Below are 25,332 nucleotides of genomic sequence, written 5' to 3'. Positions count from 1 at the left end.
AAGATCCCACATGCGGCGGAGCGGCTGGGCCCGTGAGCCATGGCCGCCGAGCCTGCGCATCCGGAGCCTGTGCTCCGCAACGGGAGAGGCCACAACAGTGAGAGGCCCGCGTACCGCGCAAAAAAAAAAAAAACAAAAAAAAACCAATAAGGGTATATTAATCTTGCATATGACAGGAAGCTCAGAGGCAGGTGGTCTTGGGTTTGATGGCCAAAGAGGTCTTCAAGGAGCCAGGCTCTTTCTACCTTTCTGTTCGATCATTCCCTCACAAAATGACTGCTGCTGCTCCAATATCTCACATCCTTACAACAGCATTCAAAAGCTGTAGAACGTGGATGGGTGATGGTGGCAGCAATCTCCATAAGCATTTCGCTTTTTTCGAGGAGAAAAATACTTCTGAGAAACCCCCCTACCAGGATCCCTGTTAAGCTCTATTGGCCAGGACAGGGACATCCCTAAACTAAATCATCACGAAGTAATGTTTGCAAAAAAACTAGAGTCACCATATATGATCCAGCAATCCCACTCCTGGGCATATATCCGGGAAAGACGAAAATGCTAATTTGAAAAGATACATGCACCTCAATATGCATAGCAGCACTATGTACAATAGCCGGGACATGGAAGCAACTTAAGTGTCCATCGACACATGAATGGATAAAGAAGATGTGGTGTATATACACAATGAAATAGTACTCAGCCATAAAAAAGAACGAAATAATGCCGTTTGCAGCAACATGGATGGACCTAGAGATGATCATACTAAGTAAGCCAGACAGAGAACGACAAATATCATTATATCACTTATATATGGAATCTAAAAAAATGACACAAATGAACTTATTTACAAAACAGAAATAGACCCATAGACATAGAAAACAAATTTATGGTTGCCAAAGGGGAAGGGGGGAAGGGATAAATTAGGAGCTTAGGATTAATATATACACACAACTATATATACAATAGATAAACAACAAGGACCTACTGTATAGCACGGGGGACTATATTCAATAGCTTGTAATAACATATAATGGACAAGAATCTGAAAAAGAATAGATATATATGTATAACTGAAGTACTTTGCTGGACACCTGAAACTAATACAACATTGTAAATCAACTAGAATTTTCTTAAAAAAAAAGAAAAAAGGGTTCCTCTGGTGGCGCAGTGGTTGAGAGTCCGCCTGCCGATGCAGGGGACACGGGTTCGTGCCCCGGTCCGGGAGGATCCCACATGCCGCGGAGCGGCTGGGCCCGTGAGCCATGGCCGCTGAGCCTGCGCGTCCGGAGCCTGTGCTCCGCAGCGGGAGAGGCCACAACAGTGAGAGGCCCGCGTACCGCAAAAAAAAAAAAAAAAAAAAAAGTAATGTTTGTACCATGATTGGCTTAGGGTAATTATGAATCATCTGGGGTTAAGATTGCCTTCCATGAACACATTGCCATCCAATATCAGGAAAAATCTGGACTTTCATCAGCAAGCAACAAGGGAGCTAGCTACTGGTGAGCTCAAGGAGATGCAGCTGTCTGCCCTGCAACCCTCACATTTTCAGCAGCTGTAAAGGTCCAACCAGATATTGACAGTGAAAATGCTTTGTCCACTAAAGGGACGGAAAGACACTCAGAACCAAAGTTGTGCTCTAAGGTCGTGAGCACTGGGGCTTACCTGATACAGGTGAGCACAATACCGCTGGCTGAGAACCCTCTATTTCCTGGTGACTTTGACTCTCCACCCCTCAGGACCAGGCTGTAGGGAGAGAAGATTTAACCCAAGTTGAGAATGTAAATCACAGCCCTGGTTCCCTTCCTCAGCAGGCAACCAGCATTCCGAGCCGAGCCGTCAGATCTAATGATCTAATCTAATCTCCTCACCTGAGTTTTGCATTGATTATCTGACTGTGTGCAGGATCCATGGGTGGATGGACACTGTTCCTAGTCAAGCTTCATCTGAGCTAGAAACGTGGAGACACGTGGCAGTGCAGTTCGTGGTCCCGGTGCACACCGGCCCTTAATAAACGCTTCTGCTGATAAGGAACACCAGGGGCCTCCCTGCTGCGGACACTTCTGAGCGCTGATTTTTTTTTAACCTCCCCCCAACCCCAACACATCAGTCTCCAATTTGTGAATCCAACCTCTTTTGGCAGGGTTTAAGAACACAATATATATAGTTCTTACAACTTCTTATGACAGAGGACGCAAGGATTAGACCCCTATTATACCCGTGAGAAAATATGGAGGTACACAGTGGTTGTTGATGTGGGAAGGTGGGAATTCACAGCTGATTAAGGTTTTATAGAGGATCTGGGGTGGAGTTTTAGGCTGGCACTAATTGACCTAAGCCAGTTTGGTCTTGCAAAACAACCCATTAGGTTCTTTTTGGTAAATCTCTGTACCTTTTAGTAATCGAGGTGGGCGAGGGAGTAGGGCCTCTCTCCATACCATGCCACCAGGATATTGTGAAAGGAAGTCTTCGGGCCAAGTTCTGAACAAGCTACGCAAAGCAGCCATATAACTGGTCCTGTAAATTCCGTGACGTTCCAGCCCTCCATCCTTTAAAAGCTCCAGCAGCCGCCTCTCAGGAAAGTTTGCCTGAGGCAAATGCAAGGAAAGTCTTGCAGCGGGATTCTCTAACCTTCTAGTCCGACTCCAGGGGCGCACAATCCACCAAATCAGCCGCTGGATGCACGCAGGACCACTTAAGAATCAAGCCCATGGGGCCGGGCCGTTCCTACGAGAACCAACCACGGAGCACACCAGGTTTTCCCGGTCTGCACCTGCAAGAGCTGAAGTACCGCTCCTATTCCTGACCAATCCACCCGCCTCGAACTGCTTCCGCCAGTGGGAACTCGTTTGTAAGGCCCTTTATACTAATGAACAAGAGCTCTGGTGCTGATTGAAGCTCAGGTCTTGGGGGGGCTCTGGAGCGTGGACTCGTGATAAAATGGCTGACTATTCCTAAATGCGTGTCCCCAATTAGGCCGACTACCTTCTCCTCAAGTAGATGAAACCGAACAGATACATACATCCGGACACGGAATTTACATTACACACACAGAACAACCGTACGCTTCCTGCTCCTGTTGACACAAATAAAAGAGCCCGTGACAATTTAGCACCCCCTGTGGTGAAGTTTGGAACCGCCCAATTAGAAAGGAAAAAAATGCTCTGGGTTCAGCCAGCCAGCTCTTTACAGATTACAGTGTTTTATAGCAAGACAACGGCGGCCAGAGGGAGGGGCTTCCTGACCTTCGGCCTCAATTAGGACAGTTCCGCTGCCCTGTAAACTTGCACTGGCCCACCGGATTGGACGGCCTTTAAAATTTTGAAAACCTCTGGAATAGCCCCATGCAGGGAAGAAGGAAGAAAAGAGGGATGGGAGGAGGGGGTAGCAGGAAGGATGGGAGGAGGGGTGGGAGGAGATGCAGCAGGAAAGGAGGCCAGGCTGGCCTCTGTGCGGAGGCAGGAATCCTGAGGAATGCCCCCGTTGCGATTTGGCGAAGCCTCAGCTCAGCCATCCTCCGGGGGAAGCAGGGTGATGGTAGCGGCTGCGTTCCCCCTTCCGGAAGGAAGGACTTACACCCTCGGCTGCTGGAGGGCTGCCTGCAGCCTGACTTCAGCCGTCAGCCCTTCCCCAAGGCCGAAGAAACCGCCCTGCCCAGGGCCATGCCAGCTTCTGGAGCAGCCCACGCCCCGGGGCTGATCCACGCCAGCCTCCGGAGGCTCACCCCTCCAGCCCAGTTCCGAACCACTCCGAAGGGTCACCCCAGCTCCGGAGCTCCCTGTGGGGTCAGCCGAGGCTTCCGTCGGGCTGCCGTTGTAGTTCAGTTTCCTCCTTTGCTGGCTTCGGCTTCCAGCCCCTCCCTTCTCCAGGTGCTGATCCTAGAATGCTAACAAATGTCCCGCGTGCTAATCTCCGTCTCAGCATCTGCTTCCCCAGGAAACCCGACCTGCAACACCACGGGTGGGTGGCTCTGCCCACCTGAGATCGCGGAGCCGGGACAGGGCGTGCTGGCACCGGAGCCCAGGACCCCTCGTGGGGAGAAAATAGGCAATAAGCAGCTTTAACGACCAGCTAGTTTGCTGACCTTTCCTGGTCTGCAACCAGGAGCTGCCGGTTCCAGCTGCCTCTCCCGGCCTCCGCGGGCCTTCTCTCAGGACGTTAACCCCAGGTTTCTGGCTGCGTGCAGGCTCAAATCTTCCTTTTCCCTAGGAGCGCAGTCTCCCACATCCTGTGGGTTTGCCGGCTTAAAACCAGAGGGGGCAAGAGAACGGAAGAGAAGAATGAGGATACCGAGAGGGGGAGGGGAAGATGAGGACGAGCGCGCCCCTAATATGTAAAGGATGGCCCCTCTTACATGCAAAAATGTGACAATTGACCCCCTCCCCCCGAACAGCTCCCTCCTGCCCTGAAAGTGTTAATTCACCTCGTAGCGGGGAGGCCGGCCTCCCCACAGGCTATTTCCCCGGGCCTGCCTGGCTGGGGATCAGGCCCATTGTTAATAAGTAATGACAGCCCAGCTCCTCCGCGGATTCCCCTGGGCTTTTGTGTCAGAAACGTCTTCCCTCGCTGCCGCTCGAGCTGACAGGCTCCGGCTCCCGGCAGGCAGCTGCGAACATGGGCCAGCCTCCGCCAGGACGCCCCGCGTCACCGGGCCCAGAGCCCCAGGGCAACGGAGAGGGCGGTAATCCCACCCCTCCTCCCTTCTCAGGTGAGGATGACCTCAGCTGTCTGCAGGGACCTGCGGGGGAGGGGGGAACCTCGTGGCCTCCTTTAGCGAGGGGTGGAGCCGTGCCCCGGTGAGTGGTAAATTCCTGAGGACTTCAGCAGGAAGTTCTTTTCTGTGTCTGCCCTAAGTAACCCAGCACATTTAGCACTTCCATTCGCCCAGAAAGAGTTCACAAATGAAAGCATTCTAGAACCTTCGGGAGAAAAAGAAAATGTTTGTTCCACCTTGCCAATGAGAGGTCCTCCTGTTTTGGAGGCCACATAGGTTTTATTGTTATTCAGGTCTGGTGATGCCAACAGAGCAGGAGACGACGGCCATAGAGAAGATAATTGGTTATACTTACAAATCCCAAGAGGAGGGGGCAGGCTAGGCCACGGGGGGAGGGGCACACAGGGAAGCACTGGGGTTGGTCAGGAAGCAGAGGGAGAAGGGGAACTGGCGGGCAAGAGCCTTTATCGTGGTTTCTGTGAAAAGGAACAGGCAAGGCAGGGTAAGCAGGTTTAGGATCGGCTAGTTTGAATAATCTCAGTGGGCTCCAGGGCACTGGGGCTGTCCCTAGCTGTCTGATCAGGGCAGGGGGATAGTGGCCTGGAGTGTGAGAGCCAGATAGAGGCCATGGTGAGGGATACGGGTGCTGGATTGGTTGGTTTGCATTTGAAAGGTACACTCAGACAAGTTGTTTGTTTACTATCTCTAGGAACTGGCAAATCCTGGGAGGGGCAGTCCCTCCAGGGTCAGCAAAAGCCCCAGATGTCAAAGCATCAGAACACAAAAAAGGCTTGGTTAATACAGGTTTATAAACTGTCTGGAATAATGTTCAGTTTATTGCTATTATTATTTGAAATCCGCTCATAGCACGCTCCTAGCAGCATTATTAATAAGAGAAGGTAGAAAACCCAAATATCCATCAGTATAAGAACGGTTAAGTAACAATGGGCTCGCCATACTGTGGAATAGTATACAGCAAATAAAAAGACATACCTATGTGCACTGATGTCTACTGTTCATAGAGACGTGCTAAATTTTTTTAAATTGTAGAATAGTTCACATACACAATACAATCCCATTTATGTAAAAACAAAATGAATTATAACAAATCTTTAGGTGGTATATGTACATACAAGTACATAAATGAATAGAAAAAAATGGCTGGAAGAACACACCCCTAAGAGTTAGCAGTTTTTACCTCTGGGGAGGGTTCTTTGGGAAACAGGTGTAAGATGGACTCAGGAGTGTCAAGGGTTTGTTGGGGAACACCCCTGAAAGGAACAGGGTGGAAGCAGGATTGGGCAGGGGAGCCCATTTGGCGTTAATGGCCAGCCGCAAGTGCCACAAGCTTGCTCAGCCGTTGGCTGGAGCCACCACCAACGCTGTAGCGCTAGCTGGACGGTGAGGCTGTCACCTGACCAGACTCCGAGTGGCTGGAGGAGGATCAGAGCAGCTCAGCTCCACGTCTGCTAAGAGGACATAGAGTCTGGGAAGGAGGAGGTGACCGGGAAACTTTTACTTTCCTAGCCCTCGACTTTGTACTTGGAGACTGTATCCGTCTGGGTAAGTTACCAACAGAGGGACAGACAGATATTCTGACTGGCTCGTATCTGACTCCTCCTCCTTCATATCGCAAGTCCTTGCCGGCTCTCAGCAGCTGCAGTGGCCCAGGAATCCACCCAGCTGCAGCATCTACCCAGGTTTTTTTTCTTCTCCTACTGGCTCTAGCTAAGAAGAGCATATGCTCGTATGCGCTCTCTCCTCTTCCGACTATGCACTAACATTCCTTTCTAGGACTCTGCGGACTCAGCGTGCCAGGTGCAACACTAATGCTGGGGGCGGAGGAAAGAGCTTAGGTCCTCTCAAGGGAGATGGAGAGTCACATTTGCAGCTTCACGCTTTTCAGGGCAGTGTGTGTTCCTTGCGGAAGGAGAATTTCAAGTGAGGGGCATTAGCATCCTAGAGGAGGGGGGCATGGTTCTGGCCATCCTGAGCATGGTTCAGCTCGAGGAAAGCTTCTTAGACGGGTGGCATTAGGACTTGGACTTGAAGGATGGAGAAGGAAGGAAAGAGCATTCCAGTCAAAGGGAGCAGCATGAATAAAGGCAGGGAGGTGGGACTATGCAGTATATTTATAGGTTCCAATATAATTCAAAAGTCCAGAAGTCAGTGGCCTTCAGACTAGTCCCAATCCACTGTCTCCCACAATATCTTCCAGGATTGGGTCTCTCTTCATCTTGCCATATGACCTCCCATGGTGTTGGATTTATGGCCAAATTCCAAACAATGACTCCCCCTGCAGCTCCAGACTGCTTACAAAATGGCTGCCACTGTTCCCAACCTCACATCCTCACACCACACTGACCGGGGAAAGGAGAACCACTCTTTCCAACAACTACGAAGGAAGACACTGTTAGCCTCACTTTCCCATAAATTCCAGCAAACGTCTCCTGACATCTCAAAGGCTACAGTGGGGTTATGTGCCTATCCCTGGACCAGTCACTGAGGCCACAGTGGATCTCTGGGCCCTAGAGGAACATCATGGTTAGAGGTAGCTTCAGCTTAAAGATAATGCCAATTCCTGTGGGGCAAACAAGTTTCAGAACTTAACCATTTTCTGCTAAATCTAGAATAGGAGTTGAGATACGAACGTAGCAAAAGCCTTCAAAAGCATCGTTAGAGGAAAAGACAGGACAACGCAGAGATCTATAATTTTTTTCCCTGCTACACTTTAATTGCCCTTCGCTGGCATGCACTGCATAAATTAAGAGCTAGTTAATGCCGTAATGCGTAAAACAATTTCATGCGTCTTAAATATCGCACTTGTACTTTAATTCCACATTAAGTGGTCCCCTGAAATTTTTAAATTTACAAAGTCACTGCTGTGCTACATGAAAAAGGTGCTAATTAAGTGTTAATCAGTAGCCAAATAACCTTCCCTGAACCCTGCCCAAGGTCTCCAAAATGACCCATTGCCAGAGAATGTGATGTGATGGCCACAGAACAGAGAATGCAGACACAGACACGAAATGTTTTCTTAGCCACATCCCAGCCTATTAAGGCAGATTTGCCTATTATGCAGTTCTAATTAAATGACATCCACTATAGTGGACACAAAGCTAATAATAATAATAGTATTTAATACTGGCAGAACTTTCCATATTCAAAACACAGAGAAAACACTAGCTAATTAATAGGTAGGCATCCCTTTCTGGGAAAGGAGAGAACTTCTTTTGGGTGGTCTGCTAAAATCCAAAGAATGGATAAAATATAAACAAATGGTTCCTCCCTTTAAGGGACTCGCCATCTTATAAACCAGTGCTACTCAAAATGTGGTCCGTGGACCAGCGCTGGTCCACGATAAGAAAAGCACAGAAATTGAGAGTAACCATTCTGGAAGCCTGAAGGCAACTTGACCTTGCTGCGACATCCAAGAGGGTGATCAGTGGACTCTTGTTGAACAGGAAATAGATGGGTTCAAACTTCCACAGCGAGTGGCATGTGGCATAAGCTCCATAATCATCATACATAGTAGGGCTGCAAATATCAGTCTGTGAGGGACTGGAAATTAAACACACACACACACATATGTTTTTCACCAGAGATGGTTTGAGAAGCGCTTTCATAGACTGATCGGTGTAGAATTAGGGGATGCAGTTTTATATATATATATATATATATATATATATATATATAACTGAATCACTGTGCTGTACACCTGAAACTAACACAACGTTGTAAATCAACTATACTTCAATTTTAAAAGTTTTTTTTAATAATAAAAAGTAAAACAAAAAGGGGGAGGGGGACGTGAGTTTAGTTACATCCCAACAAAGAAAGGAGAGGAGGCTTAATAGCATGCTATTTCACACCTCTATATTTTCTCTCCTGCTGTTTCTCTGTTTGGAATGTTCTGTGTGTCCCCAGCTCCTCCACTTCCTGCCCAACCTTGAATCCGTCTCAGTCTCTGGCAAGCCCGGCGGAGACTCCTTCCTTGGAGAAAGCTTCACTCCGCCCCCCAGCAATGGAGCCCCTCCCCGCTCTGGGCTCCCCCGCCTCCCCGTCCCGCCCACACTGTATTACTGCACTTTCCACACTGCACTGGGTTCATTTACATCACTTTGCCCGGCAGGGCCAACCTTGAAGGTAAGGCTGATGCCTTCTGGCTTTGAATTCCTAGTGCAGAGCACATAGTAGAGGCTCATTAAATGTTTATCAAATTCAATTTTTAAAAATTGTGTAAAGTATGCATAACAAAAACTCTACCATTTTAACCAATTTTGAATGTTCAGTGGCATTTAGTCCACTTGTTGCTGTACAACCATCACCACCATCCCTCTTCAGAACTTTTTCATCTTGCAAAACTGAAACTCCATCCCCATTAAACACTAACTCCCCATTCTTCCCTCCCCATCCAGCCCCTGGCGACTACCATTCTGCTTTCTGTCTATGAATTTGACTACTCAAACGATGGAATCCTAGAATATTTGTCCTTCTGTGACTGGCTTATTTTACTTAGCATGTCTTCAAGCTTCATCCATGTTGTAGCATGTGTCAGAACTTCCTTCTTTTTTAAGTGAATTCTGTTTAAAACTCTTCAAAATTATCATGCAGTTTTGCAATGAGTAGGGAGGGCATTCCCCCCACCCCCCCACCCCCGTTCTGCTTGGATTTGAAGCAGAGAAGAACAGATAGAAGAAAAGGGTATTGATGACCCAGGAGGTGGCAGCAGAAAACAAGGGGGCCCTATGTTCCACAGAGTTCCTCGGTGCCACTTCTGGCTCCTGTTTGCTCTGGTTCCCGCTCAGCTGTTTAGCCTCTTGAAAGTCAAAGTTCCCAATTCTGGACAGCGTGCCCAGCTAGGAACAGGCCTGAGAGGCTTTCTGACCAGGGGTGGCAGGGTGCAAATGACAGTAGAAATGGACCTGGAGTCCTAGCTGTGATTCCACCAATACCCTCTGGGTGACCTTGGGCAAGTCACCTAACCTCTCTGAGCCTGGTCTGTAAAACTGGAAAGATAATACAGTGTACCTTACAGGATTGTTGAGGGGATCTGATGAGATAATGCACATAAACCACTTGGTCAACTTTAAAGTACTGCGTGTAGGACTTCCCTGGTGGCGCAGTGGTTAAGAATCTGCCTGCCAATGCAGGGGACACGGGTTCCAGCTCTAGTCCAGGAAGATCCCACATGCCGCATGCACATAAACCACTTGGTCAACTTTAAAGTACTGCGTGTAGGACTTCCCTGGTGGCGCAGTGGTTAAGAATCTGCCTGCCAATGCAGGGGACACGGGTTCCAGCTCTAGTCCAGGAAGATCCCACATGCCGCAGAGCAACTAAGCCTGTGCGCCACAACTACTGAGCCTGCGCTCTTGAGCCCGTGAGCCACAACGACTGAGCCCGTGTGCCACAACTACTGAAGCCCGTGCGCCTAGAGCCCGTGCTCCACAACAAGAGAAGCCACCGCAGTGAGGAGCCCGTGCACTGCAACGAAGAGTAGCCCGCCCTCACCGCAACTAGAGAAAGCCCTCACACAGCAACGAAGACCCAACACAGCCAAAAAAAAAAAAAAAATAGTACTGCATGTGCCAGTCATGGCTGGTTTTTTTTTTTTTTTTGGCTGCATTCGGTCTTTGTTGCTGCATGTGGGCTTTCTCTACTTGCAGTGAGCAGGGACTACTCTTCATTGCAGTGCGCGGGCTTCTCACTGCGGTGCCTTCTCTTGTTGTGGAGCACGGGCTCTAGGCATGTGGGCTTCAGTAGTTGCAACACGCGGGCTCAATAATTGCAGCACACGGGCCCCAGAGCGCATGGGCTTCAGTAGTTGCGGCACGCGGGCTCAGTAGTTGTGGCTCACGGGCTCTAGAGCGCAGGCTCAGTAGTTGTGGCGCACGGGCTTAGTTGCTCCGCAGCATGTGGGATCTTCCCGGACCAGGAATGGAACCCGTGTACCCTGCATTGGCAGGCGAATTCTTAACCACTGTGCCACCAGGGAAGTCCATATGGTTGTTTATATTACAAGCACAAAGGCCGTAATAAAGAGGAAGAAGATAGTACGGCTCATTATTTGCCTGTCCTGATGAGAAAGTGAAAAATAGCTCCAGCAGCACCATTCAGCCTTCATCTTTGGGGGCATTTCTGATTTCTTTCTTTTTTTCTTCTTCCACCTTGTAAACTTTTGCCTTGGGAAGAGTTCCTGGTCCCATTCAGCCGAATGCCATTCATTGCCAGTTCACTGCCAACATGAGAAACAAAGAGGCACCACGGAATTCACTCGGGGCATCAGCGAACTCGGGTTGGAATCATGAGCTGGGCAGTGGGTTGGGTGCTGGTGACAAAAACGAAGGAGCAGAGTGGCCTTGCCCTGGAGGAGCCCACAGTGTAGCGCGTGAGCCATGCGGAAGCAACATCTTCCATTTGCCCCTTCAGGTCCACGATCCGCCTTCTTCCTCCTCCCTGCCCTGTGCCCCAGGAAGCTGACCCCTTTGCACCCATCTCAAAGGGCCCCCCGCCCAGTGGCTTTCCGTTGGCCAGTTCCAGCCAACAGTGAGGCCCCGTCAAGAACTCAGAGGGCAGGAGGAGAATGAGGTGAAGGTTTATTCCCCAACTTCCTCCCTGTGAAATCTGCTTGGGCTGACTGACCCTTCCACTGAAGGTCCCTGCTCATTTTAAGGTGGCCTTCTCTACTCACCTCTGGGCCCAGGGTGGTAAAAAAAAAAAAAAAAACAACAACAAAAAAAACTCCACTGCTAACAGCTTCTGCTTCCTGTGCTATCCCTGTGGTTCCCCCAGCACACACATCTTTATGGACGGTCCCTTTGTATGTAAATACTTGTCAAAACTATCCCAACTGCTTCCCGTTGAGACTCTGCCTGACCCAGTACTGTGGAGTCAGGGCCATTCCAAGCAGGGCAAGTACTGCGCCCCCCTCTCCTGCAGCCCCCTCCAAGTAGGCTCTTCTCATCTCAGGCTGTAGTGGAAGGAAACCAAGAAGATGAGAGCTGAGCCTGGGGAAATCTGGATGTCGCGAGAGGCCCTGATGAGCTCTTTGGGTTGTATCCCTGGGCTTGGGTGTGTGGGGGGGTGGAGGAGAAAAAGGAAGCACAGGAAAGTCGCATTTGCTACTTGTCTGTGGGTGCACATGCCCCATCCCTCATGGCCTCCGTGGTGTTTACTGACCATCATTAAAGTGGAGCCTGACCTCAGGAGTCTCTCTCTGTTCCAGGTGGATCAGGGGCCTGCAGCCTGTCTGGAACATCAGAGTATGACAGCCACTGTATTCTCCTCTTCAAGAATCTGCCTGAGCCGCCTTCCCAAAGATGCTGCTCCCCAGCCCCGACTGAGGGGCCCAAGGGCACAAGACCCTCCCTTGGCCACAGCTGATTGGATAAGGGATGGACACCCGACCCAACTGGACCAATCAGATGCTCTCCCAGGGCCTTGGGACACCTGGGCGGTTCTAGGCAGTTTTTGTTGGCTGCTTGAACGCCTTGTGCCAGGCACAGTGTGAGCCCAGAGGAGAAGGAAGTGAACAGACCAGGAGGGCCACCTGAGGCAGCCATTTTCCACTGTGTGCACAGAGCAACAGAAAAAGCTGAGAGAGAAGAAAGAAGCCGTCCAGGAGGAAAGCAGAGGTCAGAGACCTCAGAGCAGCAGAGATAGAGAAAGGAGAGGACAGAGCTGCCCAGGTTCCTGCTGGCTCCCCAGTTGCCAGTTCCTGCCCCCAGAGACCGGCTGTACTTCCTGTCCCTGGATCTTGGAGATAGCCTCATATTCTTCCCATAAATTCTCCCTTTTTACTTAAGCTTGTGCAAGTGGGCTTGTATTTTGTGCCGTTAGACCATCCCTGCCCCAGGCACACCACGTGATACAATTAGCTCCCAGTCCCGATGGGGCAATTTATCCTTTTTGCAGACTCTCTGCCATAAATTTTAAATCTCCACCTGGCTTCCCCTTGCCAACCAGTGAGTGTCCTTCTGGGTTAACTTTTGCTCTCGCGGGCCGCCAATGAGCTCGTGTCACCAGATGCAATGGCCTTTCCAGGCCCCTTGCCCTCCTGTCCTCTCGCTGCCCCACCTGGCCGTCCACTCCTTCCTCCCTCCCTCACACTCTCGCAACGTGGCTCCTCTGACACCCCTTCCTCACCATGGTTTCCATCATCACCTGTCTCCAGACACAAGTTTGCTCCTTGATCCGGCGCCCTCAGGTCCCCATTCCCATGCAGCTGCTAGAAGCATCTATGTGGGCACCCCACTGACCCCTCAAACTTTGTGTGCTCCAAAGTGGTCTCAACAGTTCCCCTCCCAAGCCTGATCCTCCTCTTGTATTCCCTAGTTTGGTTAACGAGGCAGAAAGTCTCTGTGCCCTTCATCCATGACTCTCAGAGCTGGGAAATTTTGGCAGGGAATTTTGGCCAGGCTCCTCAGTCCTATGCCAAGAAATACCCACCGTAGACCTCACTTAAATCGTGATTCCAATTTCTTTGACTTTCTCCTTGCTGCTCACATTAGTATGAGTCACATGAGCTCTTGGGCGCTAAGGGGCTCCCTGTCCCTCACACTGAGACCCACTGGTCCAGCCTGCGGACCCTGGAGGAGGGAAGCCTCACATGGCCCGTGTATTATCCACGTGGAGGGTGAGGGCTGTCAGCTCCTCAGAGAGGTCGTTCTGTAGGCCTCTGCTCTCCCAGAAGGGTTCCATTCCCTTATGGCCATCAGTTAGAGACCCTCCATTCAGAGACCTAGGAGAGCATGAGTCTATCAGCCCATGGCTACACAGAGGGTAGGCTGGGAGGATTAGGAAGGCCCCACCCAGACTCAGTCAGTTCTGAGCTCAGCACAGGCGCCAAGCATCACTGTGGCCTGAGATCTCAGATGGCAACTGACAAGACCACATCACCCTCCCTGCACTGCCAAAGGGACCCCAATCCCCACCATCCACAACATAAGGACCCGTTCAGGAGGAAGTCTGTTTTCTGGGGGTGTAATAGTCAGGGAAATTCTGGCTGCTGCAACAGATAAACCCCCAAGGTGCAATGGCTTACCGCAACAGATTATCACTGAAATAAAGTCCAAAATGGGTATTCCCGAAGGAAAGGAGGCTCTCCTCTCCAGGAGTGATTCAGGGACCCAGGCTCCTTCCATCTTGTAGCTCTGCTGGACTCATCTGTACCAAGGTGTGGAAGGGGAAAGAGCACACGGGCGATTTCTATGGGCCAGATCTGGATGTGGCGTCCATCTTTTCCGCTCACCTGCCATTGGCCAGAGCAAAGTCACGTGGCCACATCTGGGCCATGTAGTCCAGCTAAAGCCGTTTTGGAAATCACCTAGCTCATTTCTGTCCCAGGGGCTAACACATCGACCACCTCTGAGGAAGTCCCCCAAATCAAAGAGGTGGCCCTAAACTTGAGGTTACGATGTCCTGCTTCAGCCCAATCACCTGACTTGTCTCTCAACCCCCGCTACACACAGGCCCTTGCATGGAGAGCCTCGGAGGGTCTACCTGGGCCTGCTGTTCTGAGGATGCAACCGCTTGACTTTCAGCAGGGGCCCGTCACCCCAGTCCTGTGCTGCTGTGTCCTATAGCTGGGGGGTGACTTGAGGAGGCAGCCACTGGAATACGGCTCTTACACTCACAAGAAGAGACTCATCTGTAAAAAGAGGTAATGGATCAGAAGATGGAACGACTGTACTGTCCAACCCAGTAGCCATTAGTCACGCGGGGCTATTTAAATTTTAAACTGATTAAAATTAAATAAATTTAAAAAATTAGCTCCTCAGTCACACCGGCCACATTTCAAGTGCTTAATAGCAACATGTGTCTGGTGGCTGCTGTCTTGGACAGCACAGATATGGAACACTTCCATCATCGTAGAAAGTTCTATTGGATAGCACTAATCTAAAAGGTGCCTCACAGGGCAGACAGTCCATGACTTTATGAAAAACGATGCACAGTAAAAATGTAATGTCTGGTTAGCCAGAGCACTAGAGGGGGAGGGAGGGCAATAAAAAGGTAAGAAGAGTGAAATAGAGGAAGATATGTTGAGGAAAACATCTGGGAGGGAGAAATGCCCAGATGTAAGACACAGGCCATCACAGACAATGGGGGTTATTTACAAGATTGAAGGAGACTCAAGCATCTCAAAAAAACGGGGGTGCTTGTGAGGCAATATGAGGTCAAAAATTGGACAGCCTGAGGGCACTGAGGGAGCCCTAGGCACCTTCTCTACGGCTCTCCTGGGGTTGTGACTCGGTCCTGCTTCTCTCTGTTCTCCCTCCATCAGTCGTTCTCTGCTTCTCACAACTTAACCAGCCCTGAACAGACTGATGCTGCCTTCTGTCCATGGCTGAGTGGCTTGGATTCTCTGTGCAGCTAAGTGAAACATTTCCCAGGAGGAAGAACTGGACTGACCAAGTTGTCTCCTCACCAGACCATGCCACACTCTGGCTCCCAGAGCAGCCTCTGATTGGCTGGTCCGGGGTCAGGGGCCCTTTCTAGCCCAATCAGCTGCAGTCACGGAGTGGGATGGACTAGATGAAAAAGAATATGGCGACCCAGATGGGAGGGCATGAGGGCAGACACCTTCCCTAAGAGGAGAGCATGGAGTACTGACGTAATGAGACTTGGCTGGCCTGGGAGAGAGGACAACCACACGCTCATCAAAGATAAGTAGACAAAGAGGCCCTTCTTCTTACCTCTAACAGATATCGTGTACCTACTGTGGTGTGACTCCATACTCAGCAATATTGGGAATGCCAAAAGGAATCCGAAATAGAAGTAGTGTTGTAGTTTCTAATCCAGGCTCTTCAAGTTAACTGTGTGACCTTAGATAAATTCCTTAACTTCTCTGTGCCTCAGTTCTGCCATCTGAAATGGTAGGTAATAACAGTACCTCTTCACAGGGCTGCTGTGAGCTGCTTAGAATATTGGGGGGGGGCACACAGTAAGCATTCTATAAATGTTGGCTATGATTGTTATCAGCCTGCAGGAATTTATGGTCCTGTGTGGACCACAGATGAGTAATCATATTGTAATGACACGTGCTGAGTGTGATAATTGAGGTGGGTGAGAAATGTGCATGTTTTCAATAGTCAGGCAGTCCTTTCAGGCTTATAAAGAAAAAGCAGCAGCCCTCATTGGCTCGACCTCAATTTCTGCCACCCACAAGGAACCACTTTCCACTCGCTAATCTGTCCTCATATTTACCTTCCTATTTCTAAATATCCTGCTTATACCGTTATTTCTTGACACGTTAACCTTAGACATTACCATCTCTTATGGGTTGAGTTGTGTCCCCTCCAAAAGATGCTGAAGTACTAACGCCCAGTACCTGTGAATGTGACCTTATTTGGAAATAGGGTCTTTGCAGATGATCAAGTTAAGATGAGGTCATTAGGGTGGACCCTAATCCGATATGACTGGCGTCCTTCTAAAGAGGGGAAGTTTGGACACAGACATGCACATAAGGAGAACACTGTGTGAAGATTGGAGTTATGCTGCCACAAGCCAAGGAACTATCGGAAGCTGAAAGAGGACCTTAAACAGATCCTTCCCTAGAGCCTTCAGAGGGAGCATGGCCCTGCCGACACCTCAATCTCGGACTTCTAGCCTCCAGAACCGTGAGACGATACATTTCTGTTGTTTAAGCCACTCAATTTGTGGTACTTTATTGGCAGCCCTAGAAAACAAATCCACCATTGGTGTTTTACTTGAAAATCAAATTTAACTCCCCTCTCCTCATCCCTAGACTGTCTCTTGCCCCTATTATCCTAATAACATTATATCACTTTTTTTTCTTAAATCAATATTCAGTGTTTATATGTATGGAAATGTACTCCCTGCCATGTCATGTAGTATGCTTGGAATACATGTCCTTCACTGTACAAACTTTTGTTTTCTTTAGACTTAATATTTATCTCTTACCCCCTTTTTGTTTGTTTAGCTTCTGGATACATTCAAATAAACTCCTCAGCTTCTTGGTGTTTTTTCTTTGAGACCCTGTCCCAGGATCCTGCATGCTCCTACTATGGTTGGCTTGGCTTCCGCTCTACCTCTGCTGCTCAGCGACACCCCTGGGATCTCCCCTCAGCATCCAAGTGAGAATTCATTTCACCCCTCTCCAATATGTAGGATCTCCAGTTTTCTAAATCCCAGATTCATTGTTTACTTTGCAGATTCATCGTTTGTTTTCTTTATTAGTTATCTACTACTGTGTAACAAATCACCCCAAAACCTAGTGGCTTAAGATGACAATAATCATTTATCAACTCTGTTTCCAGTACAGCACCTCCTGCTTTCAGTATAGCACGCCTGCAGTCAACTGAGCATGGTGTCCTGAGTCTAGAGTCCTTCCTGTTCAGTCTCTCCAAAGAGGGAACCCCAGGCTCTCATGGAGTGGGGGATGGGCATGAGGTGACCTAGCAGTGAGACATCACTGCTTCTTCAACAGACGTGCAAACAACCCTGTTTTCAGCCTATCTGTACCTTCTGCAGTACCTGGCACCTCCATTTCCTCAGACTTTCTCGGGTTCTGCTGCCCGAATCAGCTTGCTTCCTGAAGCTTCTACCCACCACAGGCCGTTGGCTTTCAGCATTCTCTGGTCTGCTGAGTCAGTTACCTTTCGTCCATTTGCCTTCTGGCTTCCCAAATGTGATGACATCTTTCAAGGGCTGTAATTTTCTTCTCTCATTTTTTTGTCCTTATGGATTTAGATCGTTCTTTAAAAATCCCATCACTGTCATTTTAGCGGGGGCTTTGGGAGAGACAGTGGAGGTACGTGAGTGTGCTGCATCATTCCATGGCTCATTGGAAGTCATCTATCCATTTTTCTCATTCAATCAATGTTGCGGTGCTCCAGCAATAGGAACTGTGTCTCGTATTTCTTAGGTATCTCCTCATGATAAATACTTGTAGATTTGCACGGAATCCCACGCTGGTGAGTTTACAGGGGTGAGATGGTCAATTTTGAGGAGACATTTGAGGAGGACCACCTATCTCCATCATCCCTCTCAAGGATGCTCGAGCGCTGGTATCCGTGGCCCTAGCAAATGTCAGGTGCGTTAGACAAAGTTCCCTGCTTCCTAGTCCTGCCCTAGCTTGCAGGGCCAGTGGGAGGGTCATTTGCCGAGTGAGTCATTCACCCATGCCTTCAGTTTTCAGTACTTCACTTCCTGTTGGCTTCAAGATGCAAAGCAGCACTCAGGACCTCCCCCAAACTACTCAGGAACAGGTCAGCCTGGAGTCCCTTCTGGAGAGGCATTTGTTTGTGGACTTGTGTCTGCAGTGGGCAGATTATACGGAAGGGAAGGTAATTCAAGATGGGACGGACAGGCCGGAGAAACTCCAGATATTCAATCAAAACAGCAAAGTATAGGTACTGGTATTCAGGAAGCCAAACTAGCAAAGTGAGGAGCTCCTAGGGGAAGGCTGTGGTCATGTAGCCACAGCCAGCTTTTTGCTGTGGGGCGGAAGTGATGGAGAAAACACCAGCAAAGGTGGTGCCATGAAGACAGCCTAGGCCCCCGGCCCCTGCCTATGTGATTTGAGGTACTGAGAAGAGGCTTAGTAATTGGTCCGAGGGCTTTCTGGCTGCTGTGCTCAAGGGCAGCCTCCCCACGCCACCCGCTGCAGCCCAAGTGCTGTGGACAGGAACAGAACTGAATTGAGGGGCCAGGTGCCAGCCAAAGGCTCCTTTGGAGAATGAGGCTTGAAATCCTCAGTACAGCTGGAACCTGGTTCCCTGAATAGTCCCTACAATAGCCCCTGGGCTAATTAACACTCAGCACTTTCCTCTCACTTGAGCAGCAGGGTGTGTGTGTCGGCGGGGGGGTAGCAGAGCTCCCATTGGGCAGGTCATTTCTAACTTCCATTTTTTTTTTTCTTGAAGTGTAACATGTATACGGTAGAGCGCACAGATCCTAAATGATCGGCTCAATGAATTTATATGTGTGTAGAGACATACATAACCATTGCCTCGATCAAGATTTAGAACAATTCCAGCACCTGCCCCAGAAGGTTCCCTCATGCCCCATCACTGCCCCCATCACTGCCCCCATAAGGAACCACTATTCTGACTTCTAGCTATTCCGATTATAGATGGGTTTTGCCTGCCTGTGAACTTATTATAAATGGAATCCCACAGCATTTCACTCTGGCTTCTTTCACGCAGAATGATGTCTGTAAGAGTCACTCATGTTATTGAAGTCTTTATATATTCTTTTGTATATAAAGAATATGTAAAAAGATATGATGATTATATAATCATATATTTATAATTATATATAATATATAAATATTAAAATTTCTATATTTAATATAAAATATAGAAATATATTTACATTGTATATATTTATATATTTATACTGTATAGAATATAAATATATAAATAAATATATAAATATTAAATATTTATATTTTAATTTATAAAGAATAAAGCATATTATTTATATATTTTATAATATATAACATATATGTGATATAATATATATTAGTTTTATATATTTTATATACATTCTTTTATATTGCTTTATGTCTTCTTTTATATTGCTGAGTAGTATTCCATTGTGCGACTAGACCGCGGGTTATCTATACTTCTCCCGTTGACGGGGATGTGCAGTTTTAGTGCATTTACTCACCATTCCTGGAGAGTCCAGGTGTGAAGCCGCATCAGTCCCCCAGCAGTGTCTTCCCATGGCAAGCTCCTTCCCCCAAAACCCCACCACACTTGCTGAGCAAGAATCGTCCACAACATGAGGCAGTTGCGGGTTCCCTGCCTAAGATATTGGGGATGCAAGAAACAAATTTATGAGTCCCTTGGAGCCCACGGAGCTGGGAGTCTGAAAGCCCGGAGACTGTGCAGTCGGGGGCTTCAGATCCCTCCCCTGTGTCCCACCCCCAGTGCAGCTCACCAGTCCATCGCAACCTTGACCAAGGCCAGCCTTGCCGCCCCCTACCCGAGTTCTGTAGTGAACTGCAGAGAGGCCCCCATCAAATATCAGGCCTATGACCAGAAACGACAAAAGCAGGAAAAGCCCTGGGGACAAGATTCTGAGCAGCTGACACCACGCTTTAACCTCCTCACCCTGCCATTGTGAGGACAGCCCGGACTGCCCCATCCTTAGCTCTGGCCTGCTGCTCGAGGCCCTTTATGAGATCTCCCCGGGGAGCAGGGGCCCCAGACAAAGGCCAGGGTTCTGCTGAGCTTACTGAAAGGAGGAAGAGTCCATTGATATTCGCAAACATCCCTCTGCCACACCCACCCCAGAGTGGAGGTCAGCCCGGCACAGGGCAGGCTTTGGGCAGGGCTGGACCAACTCTGATGCAGCTTGCGCTGACTCCTCCCAGGATCCATTTTCCTGGAGTACTGGATCTGCCCTGTACTCCCCTCTCCTCACCCCCCGCACACCTCACAACCCGTCCACCCACAGGTTGGCTGTGAGGGGACACATGGAAGAGTCCTGGCACTTTATTCTCAACCAATGAAGTCTTCTATCCCTGCCTCAGGCAGTGGGACCTACCACTACCGGACCCCTTGCCCTCTGCCACCTCCCAGCTGCTGACATCCTTCAAAGAGCCCCCATTCAAGTTTGGCCTTGGTTTGAGCCTTGAACTTGCTGTCCCTTCACTTGGGAATGTCTTTCCCCTCTTCTTTGCTCATCTGCCTCTCCCCATCATTCACATCTCAACCCACATGGCACCGCCTCCAAGAAGCCTTCTCTGACCACTCTAGCTTAAGCAGTACCTCCAGAACACATGGCCCTGTTTTATTTTCTCAGTGGCGTTGATAGGTTATTTACCTGTTTATGTGATTATGGACTGTCTCCCTCATTTGGCATGTAAATTTGCTGTGGACTGAATGTTTGTGTCCCCCCCAAATTCACATGTTGAAGCCCTAACATCCAATGTGATTGTATTTGGAGGTGGGACCTTTGGGAGGTGATTAGGTCATGAAAGTGGGACCTCATGATGGGATTAGTACCCTTATAATAAGGGACACCAGAGGGAGCTCTCTCTTTCTCTTTGCCATGTGAAGACACAGCAAGAAGACAGCCATCTGCAAGCCAGGAAGAGAGTTCGCACCAGGAACTGAATTGGCTGTAACCTTGATCTTGGACTTCTCAGGCTCCAGAACTGTGAGAACTAAATATCTGTTGTTTAAGCTTCCAGTCGGTGGTATTTTGTAATAGCAGCCCAAGCTGCCTAACACAAAGCTCCATTGGAGTGGATCCATCTTACTCACCAGTGTACCCCTTGGGCCTCCAACAGGGCCTGGTCCAGTTATCTATGGCTGTGTAACAGATCACCTTTAAACTTAGCGACTTAAAACAACAGCAATCTTTTTTTTTTTTAACCCTTCAAGGTTTCTTTGGGTCATGAATTCAGACAATGCATAGCAGGGGCAGCTTGTCGCCACTCTAGAATGGCTGGGATCTCTCTTGGGAAGACTCAGAGGCTGGTGCTGAAATTGTCTGAAGGCTTGTACACTCACCTATATGGTGCTTGATGCTGGATGCTGGCTGGAACCCCCAGCTGGACTGTCAGCCAGAACACCTTACCTACACATGGCCTTGGCAGCAGCTCTCTCCACATGGGGTAGCTTGGGCTGCCTCACAGCATGGCTGCCAAATTCCAAGTATGAACATCTCAAGAGGGGTAGGCAAAAGTGGTGTCACCTTTTAAGACAAAGGCTCAGAAATCAAATAGGGTCACTTCTGTGTAGTTACACACCCACCCAGATTCAATGGAAGAGAACATAGAGCCCACCTCTCCATGAGAGAAGTTTCAACATCACATTATAAGAAGACCATGGAGGTTGGGATATGTTGTGGTGGCCATCTTTGGAAAACATGATCTGTCACATTACTCAGTAAATATTTGTTGATTGAATGACTGCTTTATGCTCTCAACTTCTTTCTCCACCTCCTTGCTTTGCCCCTTACCAACTATATGACTTGGGAAAACTTATTGTATCAGTAGGTTGCCCAGAGAAATAGAAACAATAGGAGATATAGATAGATAGATAAATGGATAGATAGATATAGATATTTAAATTTAAATTTATGTTTAAATCTATAAAGAGATTTATTTTAAGGAACTGAAGCACATGATTGTGGGGACTGGCAAGTCTGAAATTTGTAGGGCAGGCCAGCAGGTTAGAAACTCAGGCAAGAATTGATGTTGCACTCTTGAGTCTAAAATTCACAGGGAGGCCAACAGATTGGAAACTCAGACAGGAGTTGACATTGTAGTCTTTTGTTTTGTTTTGTTGAAGTACAGTTGATTTACAATGTTTCAGGTGTACAGCAAAGAATACATAATATATTCTTTTTCAGATTCTTTTCCATTATAGGTTATTACAAGATATTGAATATAGTTTCCTGTGCTATACAGTAGGTCCTTGTAGTTTACCTATTTTATATACAGTACTAGTGTGTATCTGTTAATCCCAAATTCCCAATTTATCCCCCCCTTTTCCTTTGGTAACCATAAGTTTCTTTTCTATGTTTGTGAGTCTGTTTCTGTTTTGTAAATTAAGTTCATTTGTATCATTTCTTTTTAGATTCCACATACAAGTGATATCATATGATATTTGTCTTTCTCCAGCTGACTTACTTCACTTAGTATGATCATCTCTAGGTCCATCCATATTGCTGCAAATAGCATTATTTCATTCTCTTTTATGGCTAAGTAATATTCCATTGTATATATATATACCACATTGACACTGTAGTCTTGACTCTGAAATCTACAGGGCAGGCCAGCAGGCTGGAGACTCTGGCAGGATTTCTATGCTACAGTCTTAAGGCAGAATTCCTTCCTCTCTGGGAAAACTGTTTTTGCTCTTAATGTCTTCAACTGATTGGATAAGGCTCACCCACATTATCAAGGGTAACTTCCTTTACTTACAGTCAACTGATTGGAAATGTTAATAATGTCTACAAAATACCTTCACAGCGACATCTACACTGGGGTTTGACCAAACAACTGAGCACCATAGCCTAGCCAAGTTGACACATAAAATTTAACCATCACACTTACCCTCTCTGAACCAGCTTTTTCCCCTTTGAAATGAAGACAAAAGTCCCTTATAAGGCTGCTGGGAGAATGAGAACTGATGTATGGTAGGCAGCCTCTACAATGGCTCCCATGACCTCCATCTCCTGGTATTCATGCCCTTGTGTAATCCCTTCCCCTTGAGTGTCGGTTAGACCTGTTGACTCAGTTTTAACGAATAGAAATAGAATATGGCAGAAATGATGAGATGTCACTTCTGGGATTAGGCTATAGAAAGACTTGGTTTCCATCTTGCCCACCCTCTCCTTCTCAGTCACTCTGAGGGAAGCCAGCTGCCATGTTGTGAGCTGCCTTTGGTGGTGTGGAACTGATATCTCCAGCCAATAGCCAGTGAAGACCCGAGGCTGACACCAGCCACGTGGGTGAACTGGGAAGTAGACACCCCCACCCCCAAACCACCACCCAGGAGAGCCTCTGGCTCTGGCTGATACCTTGACTGCAACCTCACAAGAGACCCTTGGCCAGAGGTACCCGGTTAGGCCACACCTGGGTTCCTGACCCACAGAATCTGTGAGATAACGAACGTGTGCTGTTTTAAGCCTCTAAGTTTGGGGGTAATTTGTTACACAACAAGAGATAACTAACATGCATTATGGGTGGTAAGTGCCTGGCATAGTCTCTGGCATACAGTAGGTCAGTAGGTCCTACGGCTTTGTGTGAAATTTCTCTCAGAGAGATTTGTATTTTCACAGAAGACTCCATCCCAAAGGCATGATTTTGTCATGGAACTTTTCAGCAGAGTAATGGGAGGGAGAGTACTTCTGAGAATACTTGAGGTCACACTACACAGATGGCCATCAATTTTGATTCCAGGTAAGGCAAAGAGGTAGTCCTCTCCCTCAAGAGAGAGGGACTACTAGCTGAGGATGAGCCGAGGCAGGGGCTCTGGCAACTTCCCCAGGAAAATAATCTGTATTGACAACAACAAATACCTATAGAGAGGGCCCTAGAGATACAGTGGGGAGCAAAGGCCTAATGTCACTGATCTCAGAGCACTTGCAGGTCACGGAAGAGGCTAGTAAATAATTACACCAATGCAAATATAATGATAAACTGACACCAGTCCTCTGCAGGGAAGGAATTTGTACACTAGGAAAGTGACCTAGACTAGAGGTGTCAGGAGAATTTCTTGGAGGAAGGGGCATGCAAGCTGAGACATGAGGACAAGTGGGCATTAACTAGATGAAGAAGGAAGGGAAAAGCATTGCAGACAGAAAGCACAGCATGTGCAAATGTCCCATGATGGGAGGTAACATGGCGTATTTGAGAACTGATAGAGGATCGGTGTATGGCCAGAGACAGTGAGGGGGACAGTGTGAGAGAGAGGCTGGGATGGTCAGCAGGGGCCAGACCATGCTGACCTTGTAGTAAGTTGTAGGTCATGGATCTTTATTTGGAAAACAAAGGGAAACCATTGGAGAGTTTAAGTGAGGATGTGATGTAATCAGATGTGTGTTGTTTTCTGGAAACCGTGTATAGATTGGATTAGTGGGAGGGGGAGGGAAGGCCGAGCTGGGTATGGCAGTAGCCCGGTGAAGGGGTGCTAGCAGCTTGGACCCTAGTGGAAGCTGTGGAGGCGATAAGATGGGAAGCATCAAGCTGATGCAGAACATTACCCAGCTCCCTGTGGAGACGAAAGCCCCAAAACATGATGTCAGAGAACAGTCAATGGATCTGAGTTCAAGTTCTGACTGTGCTTCTTACCAGCTGCGTGGCCTCTGGCAAGTTTCTAAACCTCTCTGTGTTTCAAAGTCCCCATATGGAAAGTAAGCGTAAGAAGGCCACCCTTGCTGGCTGGTTGTGTAGATACGCCTCGAAAGTGCCTGGGCAGTGGGCTGGGGCACCCCATAGACGTCATAGAAGAAAATTCTGACCAAGACAGACAATTTAGCTCTAGCTACAACTGACGTAATGTGTTTTTGCTGTACTGTTTGAGAATATTCAAGTCTGCCACGGAAGACAAGTAAACAAGCGGGCTGGATAAAATGCCACTGATAAGTAAGTTCGTAACCAGGGATAGATGTTAGGCAGATGACGTAGAGCAGATAGGTGAACAGAGATAAAAAGAGGTGGAAGGAGCAAGAGATTCCTAATATTCATGAAGCACTAAATATACAAGAGACACGAAATATTCATGAGGCGCTAAATATATTTAAGGCACCGGAGGCACTAAATATTCATAATAAACTAAATATACATGAGGCATATGAGGCACTCAATATTCAGCCACCCATTGGTAACAGTCATTCTGGCCCCATGGGTCCAAGAAATGCAAATAACCGTGGCTGCTCCCCAGGCTAATTGGAGACGGGCAGCCATGGCCGGGCATGTTGTCTCTGCATCTCTCCAATTGAGCATGAGTGCGACACCGGCCCCAAGCACATTCCAGACTTCTGTGCACCTCAAACCTCAACTGTGGTTTCATACCCACACCATCAGTGGGGAAGGCGGAGGCAGCAGAGAAAGACAAAGCATTGCCCACCCCAGGATGCAGGATGCAGGATGCTGGTACCCTGTCCTAAGTGTTTGAATCTGCTGCATCTCT

General features: G+C 48.3%; 1 long non-coding RNA gene across 3 annotated transcripts in view; it reads right to left on the bottom strand.

The window, feature by feature from the left end:
* LOC102989682 (uncharacterized) overlaps positions 1–25,332 on the bottom strand; it is a 110,269-nt gene that overhangs the window by 19,232 nt on the left and 65,705 nt on the right. The window contains exons 1-2 of one of the 3 annotated variants that reach the window (XR_448688.3): positions 2,390–2,582; positions 1,663–1,743 (exon numbers count right to left, since the gene is read on the bottom strand). This is a non-coding gene — a long non-coding RNA (uncharacterized lncRNA). Of the gene's footprint in view, positions 1–1,662; positions 1,744–1,868; positions 1,952–2,389; positions 2,583–25,332 lie in introns of those variants that run through there. The other 2 variants (XR_002890665.2, XR_002890664.2) reach the window with 2 other exon arrangements.

This window comes from Physeter macrocephalus, chromosome 21 (assembly GCF_002837175.3).
Source record: "Physeter macrocephalus isolate SW-GA chromosome 21, ASM283717v5, whole genome shotgun sequence".
Lineage (NCBI taxonomy): Eukaryota > Metazoa > Chordata > Mammalia > Artiodactyla > Physeteridae > Physeter > Physeter macrocephalus.
Note: the sequence above shows the minus strand (reverse complement) of the source record. Positions and strands in the feature narration are given on the sequence as shown.